Below are 11,486 nucleotides of genomic sequence, written 5' to 3'. Positions count from 1 at the left end.
ACATTTTCGCTGGAGCCCTTTAACAGCCTACAGATTTCCGTTAAAAATAGGGATGCTTCTTTCGTCACATCTTGAGGCGATAAACCTGTTGCCAAACATGCGTACCAGAAAGCCGAATGAATCGACTTGGCGGATTTTCCGGCTTCAACGATTTTTTTTTTCTGCCAACCGATGGTGCCTCGTGCTACCTTATACTTCTCAACGAGGATGACGACGAACGCCGGATGGTTTGTCACAATTTGTTATTCCGAGCCAGGTCGTTCGGGAAGCAATTCTGGCAACAGAAGCAAGCAGCAACATGGTATAAATGTTGAAGCTTTCCCGTGCAGCCGCTCATAAGGCAACTGGAACTTCCTGAATTCACAGCGCCAAGTGCCAAGAGAAGAGTTGTTGTGGGGTGGCATCAGCAATTTTGGTTGTTGTCGAGAGTATCCGGTGTGGAAAACCAAGTTCGAAAAGGTTCGAGTGAAACGCTCTTTGGAGGTGGCTGCGAAATTAGTCGATTATTAGTTTTCAATTGCCCAGTTCTCTCTCACTTTGCGTTCGGTCGCCAAGTTAGTTAGCTGGTTAGTGGCGTTGCGGTGAAGTGTTGATTTTGTGGCAAAGGCGAACTTTGTAACCCGGAATCTCTGGCGCGAATCTATCATCCTGCGAGAAGAACCAACCTGTTGATACCGTTTGTTGGGCGATTTGGCTTCCGGTTGGATAACCATCGAGTGACAGCAACGAGGGTAACAAAGTCAACGTTCGGGTTCGCAAAGTGAGTACAGTACATACTTTTCGAATATGCTGGTAATTACATCTTAATTGAATATCGCGGTTGGAGTGGACGGTATATTCTATCGTGCGTCAGCTCTACATTTAGAAAGGTGTTGGTAATTTTTCGGCAATATAATGAAAGTGGAACAGTTTCGTGGGATCCAGACATGGGGGTTGCCATTTTTCGGGCTGTGCAATTCCCAAATATGGGAGCTGAAGTTCATTTGCCACCTGATAGTATGGAAATTTGATTTGAAATGCAACTCTTTTAGATTTTGAATTCAAAAAGAGTTCATAAGGAACGCAGAATAATTTCGAATAGAATGAACCATTTAATTCTGATTCTGAAGGAATTTAAATATGAAAATGTTGCAGCTTCAGTTGTTAAATCGTTTATTCAAGCATCGCAATTGACGCAAGCAGGAAAAAAAGAGTAAAATTCGACTTTTGCACGAGAAATGGAGAAGTTCTTTTTCAAAGGGTCTTTCGATGTGTGAATTTGTATTTAGAATTAACATGCTTTATATATATTTTTTTACGAGATTAAAAATAACCTATCACCCATCATTTTACAATCACATATTTGATATTTAAACTGAATAATGCAGCCATAAAATTTCTTTTTGGTTTGCACCAATCAGAAATATGACAGTAAGTAAGTAAGTAAGTAAGTTTTTACCAAAAAACTATTATAACTAACGAACGTCTCCAGAAACAATTTTGCTCTCTAAGAGAAAAATGTGCGCTATCTCGCTTACAAATTGTCAGATGTGGTGTCTTGGGTAAAGATGCCTCAAAAACTGTTGGCTACAACTTTGTAGAAAACAATTCGGCTCTATCTGTGCACTGGGAAAAGTTTCATGTGTAAATCAGGCAAAAATGGCATCAGGCAAATATTTGATCTAAGACAGTTGCAGTGGTCTGCAACCTTTGAAGTCGGAAGAGCCAAAACCATCAAATTTAAAAAAAAAATTAGAGTTTGAAAGAGCCACATTAAAGATTCTATCTTTTTGTTTTTAATAAAAATTAACAAAACATATAAATGATCAGTGTACATAAGTTTCACAAAAATAACGTTAAGTCTATTAAAGTTTTTTTTCGTCTAACTTTTGGATACTTCTTTGAAATCTGTTTCAATTCTATATTTTTTTATAGCACGGTTTTTTAATATTTTATTAAAAAAATATTCAATATTTGATAGTGAGCTAAAGAGCCACTTTACATCCAAAGAGCCGCAGGATGCCGACCTATGATCTAAGATTATTAAAACGCATGGTCAGTTCAGTGAATAGATGCATTTTAGTGCTGGATTAAAAAGATTTTAAGGATACAATGCTGCTTGAAATCTATAACAATTAAAAAAATTTGAGAAGTTAACTCCGGTTTAGAAGTTTGCGATAACTCACTTAAGTCGATTAAATATCTTAAAATCAGTTAAGTCGATCAAACAATTGTCAATCGAAATGGAATGAAAGATAAGAAGTTTATTCAAGCTCAATAAAAACCAAAGTGGTCAAGGAGGTAAATTTTACTTTCTGGTTCGTCTAGCGGACAAATATATCCAAAACAATAATCATTATTTGAATCATTTTCTAGAAATTCCAATCGCGAATTCGGAAACAAAACTAAAATCAGAAATTAGAAATAAAGCCAAAATCAAGGCTTTTCCATATCCCAGTAATCTTAGAATTCTAATTTTGAAACACTAACTCAAACAAAAAACAGAATTTTGTTAGATTTCAGATTGAAAACCTGCCTTTGGAAATCAGATCCACATGGCAGATTAAACTTGCCAAAAGTTACGTTTGAAAGCAAAACACTTCGTTTCGAATCATAAGGAAAAAAGCTTACTTAAAAAAGGTTACTTAAAAATCTAATATACCGAAAATGGGTGAGTACATTATTAGTTCTACAATTTTCGAGGATGTCGTCGAGAAGGACAACACAATATGCTTGAACTCTTAGTCCCATATTCATAACATATAACTACCTAAACTATATCCAGGTCGGAATTCAAATCTACAAAGTAAGAAAGCTATCTAGCCCAAATAATAACACTAGTTTACAGCATTTTTGAACTCAGTAAACTGAAGGTCATTTTCAATGTGAAATCGGGCGCTGAATCCGAAAATGAAATTCAAAAAAATCTCAGTAGAACCGTTTTTGAGTTATGCTCCAAATATGAAATTTCGAAAAAATTAAAAAAGTTCTTGTACTTAGATTAAAATATCTCAGACGGCATAACAGTAATTTGAAATCTCTCTTTTGCATATTGAAGGTGAATAAATTTTCTATCGATCATCTGAACACTGTTTTTGCGTTTGACCAACAGTATTGTTGGTATTAGTGACTTTATGAGAAAAAAAATTATAAAAAACGCATTTTTTTAGAGAAAATTTTGTTTCAACGAAAGTTTTAGACCCGATGGTAGCATTTAAAAAATCTGATTTTCTTTTGCGCTTAAATGTCAATTCAAAACAAAGATTTCAAGTGATTATTTATCAAAATCGGTGGGAAATTGAAGAAGTTATGGCTACTTTACCATAACTGTAATTTTTGCAGTTTTTAATAATTCAACGAACCGCAGTACACTTATCATAGTATAGGAAGAATGAAACATGATAAATCTAACTCACTCCAAGTCAAAATTATTTATTAGCTTACCAGAAGGTCACATGCCAAGTTTCAGGAAGATCTGACCATAGGGAGGGGTTGCTTAAGTCTCAAACGTGAATAAAATTTTGAGGTATTTTACCCGGAAGGAACAAAAAATACTGGTTTTTCATCAATAACTTTTTTCATCACTTGCTGATTGTTTTTTATGTTTGATTTTCTTAAAGCCTAAGTTGAGACAAATATTTCACCCGAAGACTGTAACTCGATTGGTTGTGAAACAGAAAAGTTATTGCGGTTCAAAGGCCGCAAATTTTGTCCAACGCGCAATGAGTACTTTTTACGCATTTCTTTTTATACGACAATTTTTGACCAAAATACAATCTTTGAACCGCAATAACTTTTCTGTTGTTTTACAGGACGGACCATCTATTCCTTTTTTCGTTATTATACATACATTCGACCGAACTAGACGAATATTCGTACTAGGGTTTTTTTACGACGATCAATTGACGATGGACTCACTTCAACTGCATCACTTGAATCTTTACCGTCATACAATATCCGTTTACCTACTCTTACACTATCTCATGTTTACGTTTATAATGCCCTTATAGCAGTAAATGTTTCAAATGGACCGGGACCTGACAATTTGCCACCGGTGTTCGTAAAAAAATGTGCCTCCGCAATAGCGATACCTCTAACAAGGATTTTTAATATGTCCCTGTCATCTGGAATTTTCCCGCAGGCGTGGAAAATATCATCGATCATACCTGTGCATAAAAGCGGCAGCGCACATTCCGTCGAAAACTACCGTCCGATTTCAATCCTTAACTGTTTTGCGAAAGTACTTGAATCTCTAGTGTACGATGCTATATATCCGTCCATAGCTCAGTTAATCGATGGCGCTCAACATGGATTCATGAAAAATGCTCAACAACCTCAAACGTTATGGCATTTACAAATGTTGTGGTACCAAAACTCGAAAAACGTCAGCAAGTGCAAACTGTATACATCGATTTCTCCAAAGCTTTTGACCGCGTTCCTCACATACTGGTAATAGACAAACTTAGACACCTTGGACTTCCTGAGTGGATAACAAAGTGGCTCGCCTCGTATTTGAACTCCCACTTGGCCTATGTTAGAGTCAACTCTTTCTGCTCTTCGAAGTTTTTGATACCATCCGGTGTTCCCCAAGGCAGTCATCTTGGGCCGTTAATATTCATACTGTTCGTTAACGATGCTGTGTGACATGCTGACGTCGCATAAACTATTTTATGCCGACGACCTAAAGCTTTTCCGACAAATTACATCACCGCTGGACAGCGTCATGTTGCAGAATGATCTCGACGTTGTTATGAGATGGTGCAGTTTGAATGCAATGTTGGTGAACGTTGAAAAGTGCAAAACAATGAGTTTATCAAGAACCCGTAACGTGCATCAGTATAACTACACAATGGGTGATACCGTTCTTGAAACTGTTGACACAATTAATGGCATGTACTCGTCAGAAGTATACTTGAATACGCAGCACCAGTTTGGGCCCCGTTCCAACTGACTTCGAGTCAATCTCTCTTAGGAAACTTAACTGGAATCCCGAAGTCAGGACTCCCTATGAACATCGATGTAACCTGATTCATCTTGAAACGCTATCCCGTAGAAGGAAGTTTCTGCAGTGTTTATTCACATTCGACTTACTGAGCGGCAATATTGAAAACAACGATCCCCTGGATTGCATACATTTGACTGCTCCTACACGCCCGCTGCGGAATCAAATGCTTCTTTGGATTCCATCTCATCGAACCACGTATGGCTACTACAATCCAATAGACACATGTAACCGAATCAAAGCAATCGAAAGATTCCTTTTAATTCAACCACGGTAAATGAAAAGTGAATGAATTAAAAGGAATCTTTCGATTGCTTTGATTCAGTTGAATCATTCAACCAAGTAGGCTCATACCACAACAGAGCACATGTAACCGTTATTTTAATGAGTGCGCTAGAATTTTTGATTCTGGTATGTCTAAGCAGTTATTTAAAAATAGGTTAAGGCATCTCTTAGAATAATAAGTCTGTGCGAAACAATATTTATTTCGAAGACTAAAAAATAAATGAATAAATCAATTTCTTATTAAGAATTTCAATTTGATGGATAAGCGCAAGGGTCGTTAATAAAAACAGTTTAATATGTTATGCAATTTTGTTGGGGAAATGCATGTAATTTACCGACTACCTGACCCGGTGTGCTTTGCTATACCTTCCAAAAATAGATAAAATTTTAACAAACTATTTATAATTTGATTTGGTTTGTAGGCATCATTTAATCAAATTTCAATAAAATTAAAAAAACAACCATTTCAAAATGAGAGTTGCAACTGGAGTTTCGAATTGCACTACAAAATTGCACTCATATTCTGAAACTTGATCCTTAAATAAGTATTCCAAGATTTTCATTGATTTAATAATCATACCAAAATGTATGTTTCACTGGTATTGATTCCTCACCCTTACCAATTTTAATGCGGAAAGGACTCACGAACTACTATAGACACATTTTTAGTATCTAAATAACGTCAGATTTTGTTCCATTTTTTTATAAGTTTTTGAGATGAAAGTAAGGGTTTCAAATGAATCGTACGCAAACAATCTCTCTTATATGATATGTAAGTATTCGATTTATGCCACAAAACTAGTATGAAAGCCCCCCTTTCCCTTTCCCATCCGCAACCGATGGAATGAGAAAGGGATCCTATTTTTTTCGTAATCATAAACCCTCTGATATCAAATTTTGGTTTCATTTGTTGATAACTTCTTAGAAAATATATTAATACAATAACATTTATATGGAAACCCCTCTTTCCCTACCCTCTCCACACTGCAAGACAGAAGGGTTTTTAACATTCATAGAAACATATCTCGTACTCAATTACCTTCCTATTTCAAGTTTGATTCAAATAGTTAAAATGCTTTTTCAGTTATACCTATTTATTCGCTGGAAGAAAGGTGGTATTTTGAATAATTCTATAACCATTTCTCGTACCCAAATGGTTTCCCGTGTCATATTAGGTGCTGTTTGTTAGATTAGTTCTTGGTTTATGCAAAACAATTGTATGGGAGCTCCCCTCTTCTCTTACTTTAAAACCAATTGAAAGAGATAGGAGTCTCAAATAACCATATTACCAATTTTCGTATCCAAATACTCTCCCATTAGACTTAGTCGATTTGAGGTCATTTTTTTTAATTTCTCAAACCGTAGGATCTAAAAAGCTTTGTTTTTGGGTGAAAACTCATCCATGATTTTTTTCATAATTTTTAAGTAACATTTACATGAGTAAATTTGAACTTTGTAAGGGGTTTTAAAGGGGAAATTGAATATTTTCTACTGAAAAATCAACATTATTTTTGTTTCTTCTAGGGAACCAAGCCTGCTTATTATTTTTATGAAAATTAATAAATTGTTTAAAGTATAATTTCCGCTGAACAACTTTGTCGAAAATCGTAACGTCAGTAGGGGAGAGAGGGGTTAAGTGGGCCATGGGGAAACGATATTTTTGCGCTTTTCTGAGACAATGCTTATCATTTTTAACGAAAGCTGTCGACAGCAAGTCGCAGCAACAGCAGCATCAACAGTGACTAAAGAAAACCAATGTGACCGCCCCAGGGGGTGTAGAAAATCTATTAGTTTCTGAAGATGATTGAAATTGAATAAGTAAACCGAAACGTAAACTACACGGCAGTTAATTTTTTAACCACCGAGAAAAATCAATCCAAAAATGAAAAGAATGTCTGGCATTCTAACGCTAATCGGTTATTAGTCTGTCCGCTTTTTATTTAGCCAATTTATTTAAAATTTATTGGGAAGTTAACGATAGCTCTTGCTTGACTGATTACCTTTGGAGGGGTGTGTTTATCCATTAGATTAAAGGTTTAGTGGGAAAACTAAGTGAAAAAAAAACAATTTGCTAACATTAATCGACCAGTATAATTATAACGATTATCATTAGAAGTGCCATATACAAGTTTGTAATGGAAAAGTTGTTTGTTATTATTTAAAATTGATGCAAAAGTTTGTCAGGCCCAGGACACAAAAACACGTGAGATGCAAACTCGCTTATCGCTAATATGCTCGTTTACATTTTCATGGATGATTTTTTTTTACTAAGGCAAAATTATAGTTTTAATGGCTTGGGTACGTAAACCGTGAAGATCGCTTATTTTTATAGGATTGTTACGACGATTTCCAAATTCGATCTAAAAGCCGTGTGATTCAGTGCATTGTCATTGCATTTTGATTAACAGATAGGACCAATATCATTTTCAGCAATATTGCATTATGTTTAACAACAATCGGAAAAAAAAAATCTGTGTCATATCGTTCCTTTGATAGAATAATTTTTTTTTCAAGTATTTTGCGATCCGTTACAGTGGAAAGCAAGTTATTAACATGCATGTTATTAACAAGTTAAAAACTGCAAATTTTCGGAACATGGTCAGTTTTACCATAGTAAAGCCCACACTTGAAATTCATGCACCACTTTTATTGTGAATAAATTTTGATTGTGTGAAGAGAGTTCAACAAAATTTTCAGCAAAGTTAGCTAACAAAATTTAATGTCATTCTGTCAAATGCTTCTTGAGATAGCTTCCTAACAAGAAGAATATAGAAAAACACTATTGGGGCCCAACTCTCTCATTTACAGGGAACCACTTTTTTTCTCTAAATCCTACGCACTCTAAAAAACTTTTCCTCTTTCCTGGAGCCATATTCCTTTTCAATGTAGTTTTGCTGAAATTGGTAGATTTTTCCATTTCGAAGCATTTCTTTATTTTTAAAAATTTGTAGTCGAACTTTCTTGCTTACGATTTGGTCATCGTATTCCAATTACACTAGTTTACAAAATTAAAAAAAAATCGTGAACTTGATAAACTGACCAACATTTTTAATGTGAAATCGGGCGCTGAATACGAAAATGAAATTCAAAAAAATCTCAGTAGAACCGTTTTTGAGTTATGCTCCAAATGTGAAATTTCGAAAAAATTAAAAAAGTTCTTATACTTAGATTAAAATATCTCAGACGGCATAACAGTAATTTGAAATCTCTCTTTTGCATATTGAAGGTGAATAAATTTTCTATCGATCATCTGAACACTGTTTTTGCGTTTGACCAATAGTATTGTTGATATTAGTGACTTAATGAGAAAAAAATTTATAAAAAACGCATTTTTTTAGAGAAAATTTTGTTTCAACGAAAGTTTTAGACTCGATGATAGCATTTAAAAAATCTTAATGAATTTTCGTCTCGATTCAATGCATAGTAACACAATAATAGCAAACGCATTACAAAGTTAGTGTAGACGACCCCTTTTTCTGCCGTCTGATTCCAAATTTGAGTCCAGGGATCAGTTGTCCGTTTTGTATAACTCCCATGTAGAAATTTTCGTCTCGACACATGTATAATAAAGCTTTAATTGCAAAACCATTTAACAGTTAATATGGACGACCCCGTTTTCAGTCGTCTAGTACAAAGCTTTAAAGCAGGAATCGATTTTCGTCCTTTAAAACTCTTGTGTTTCAATTTTTGTCTCGGTCCGAACTATAATAATATTGCAAAAACACTGAACAGTTAATATTTTTTTATATTAGTTGTGCCGTGCAACTACTAACTTTGTGAATCCAGTCCAGGAAGTCCAGAAACACAAAGCGAGTTGTCGACGACACTTTCTCTGTTCAAACACGCGGGTAGGAGGAGTAAGCCCCCTAAGCCACGTGTAGGACTCAGACTCCTCCAAACTCTCAAATAGTGTTGACTTAAGTCACCACTCAGCGCAACTACCCGATCTTCATGTCGGGCGCTTGACCACCCGAAGCGCAGATCGAGCTATAGAACGCCCTCATCAGGTCACACTCGCGGTTCAGGCGCATCAATTCCCGAAACGCGTGTCGAACCCTGACACCTCCGGCAAAATGTGCCTCACGGACACTGACGTGTAAACACGTCCCTAAGTGATCGGCCCACCATTGGCCACCACTTTGCGCATCTACTCGTTTTGAGAGTCGGGTCTATACCCACCGAAACGCAAAACGAATTGGCGATCGCTTTCCTTCCGGTCACATCCGCATATCAGGGCCATGACCCCCCGAAAGCGTGTTGGACCCTCACGCTCACACCCAAGTACTGGTACCTAAATACCCGGGTGCACCACTTCTTCCGCGCGGGTTTGGCAGCCCCGTCGTCAGCCTCTAGTGGGTTTAGTGTAGTTCTCTTGGCCGTACATCTGCAATACGCCGGACTTGCAGACACGTTTCCACTCTGCACTACGGGGAGGTGGAACTACGTCGCAGAGCAACGATTCATGCAATGAAGACGATTCATTTTGTCGATCTCTTACACAAAATCAATTACTTGTCCGTAAAAACTCCTGTGTAACAATTTCCATTCCAATCCAATGCATGATAACGTCAATATCGCAAAAGCAGCGAACCGTTAATACGGACGATCCCTATTGTCGAATCCTTCCACAAAACTCAAAACCTGATATCGAATATCCATTTCTTGAAACTGCCAATTTTCATTAAAATCCTGTGCATAGTAATGTGAATATAGCAAAAACATTGAAAAGTTTATTTGGACGATCATTTTTGCCAACCCCTCACAGAAAATTTGATACTTAAAATCAATTGCTTATCCCTAAAAATCGCTGAGCGCCAATTTTCATTCCAATCCAATGCATTATAACGTTAATACAGGAAAAATACTAAACAACTAACATCGACGACCCCACTTGTTGATTCCTTACATAAAATTTAATACTTGAAATCAATTTCTCGTTCTTAAAAACCCCAGGGTGCTCTTTTTCACACCTATTCAATGCATAATAACGTGGATTTAGCAAAACCACTGAAATCAAAATTTGATACCTGGGTTGGATTTCCCGTCTTTCAAAACATCAATGTTAAAATTTTCTTCTCAATCCAATGTATAATAACGTCAATATCGCTAAAACAGTGTATGTGTTGTATGGGCTACCTCCTTGAAAAGGGGTCATCTTAAAATCTGAAAACATTTTTCATCAATCCTGGTGCTAATGAACACCCATGCCAAATTTCAGATCTTAATCAGATCAGGGTCTTAAGGCAGCTGACCCTATTAAAAACAAACACACAAACGAGCAAACGAACGGAAATTGCTTTTACACATAGAGAAAGAATAGAAGAAGAAGATGAATGTTTGTCTGTCTTTCTGTCTGTTCCCTATAGACTCGAAAACTACTGAACCGATCCATGTAAAATTTTGGTATGTAAGAGTTTTTGGGGTCCGAGATGGTTTCTAAAATACTTTCAATCCGTTTAACTTAAAAGAAGCCCTCCCCTGTATGGGAGAGATTGTTTCTCCCATAAAAATTTTAAAAAATATGACACAATTCGAACATTTTACGGAAACTACTGAGCTGATCAACGTGAAACTTGGTGTGTAGCCGTTTTCGAGACCGGTGATTATTCTTATAATACTTTCAACCCCCTCTGTCACGGCTGTACGTCGACACGTCTCATCCCAGCGTAAACTTAATAACAGTCCTATGATATTTCAATACACCCAAACGTCATGCAAAACGATGTTCTAAAATAAGATACAATTTATGAGGTAGAAGAAGACGGCAAGAAAAATGCAGATTAGAAGTTTTGCGCCATTTTCTATAACATTCACGAAGTTATTTCTACAAAACCTATATTTTCTCTGTCCGAACGGAAATCATATTTAAATCACGATTAAGTTCATACTCATTGTGCAACAGTAAGTTGATTGGATATAATATCGCATAGTATGATTTGTTATTACATGAAAATATCAAATTTTCAGTAGTTCCGATAACTCAAAGCACCAGAACGTAGTGAACAGTAACGAGGGATAGATAAAAGCAATCATAGGTTCGAGGTGAATTCCTGAAATTTATTAAATATGTTCAGTTTCTTAACAAAGTGATATCGTCATATCAGGTAGCACTTATTATGTGGTTTCCGTTAAGTGCTCTGGTTGAAACAAAGATTGCCTCAGGACGTCACTATACCACGGAGTCGAATTCAGGAGTTGAACAATAAGAAGCATTAAATGT

At 36.2% G+C, this 11,486-nt stretch overlaps 1 protein-coding gene across 1 annotated transcript in view; it reads left to right on the top strand.

Moving 5' to 3' along the window:
- Positions 1–324: 324 nt before the first annotated feature.
- LOC129745714 (uncharacterized) overlaps positions 325–11,486 on the top strand; it is a 110,727-nt gene continuing 99,565 nt past the window's right edge. The window contains exon 1 of the mRNA XM_055739025.1: positions 325–760. The gene's annotated coding sequence lies outside the window, so the exon portion shown is untranslated. The remainder of the gene's footprint in view (positions 761–11,486) is intronic.

The sequence above is a fragment of the Uranotaenia lowii genome, chromosome 2 (genome assembly GCF_029784155.1).
Source record: "Uranotaenia lowii strain MFRU-FL chromosome 2, ASM2978415v1, whole genome shotgun sequence".
In the NCBI taxonomy this organism is placed as follows: Eukaryota; Metazoa; Arthropoda; class Insecta; order Diptera; family Culicidae; genus Uranotaenia; species Uranotaenia lowii.
The sequence above is the reverse complement of the archived record's forward strand: the minus strand, read 5'-3'. Positions and strand labels throughout refer to the sequence as shown.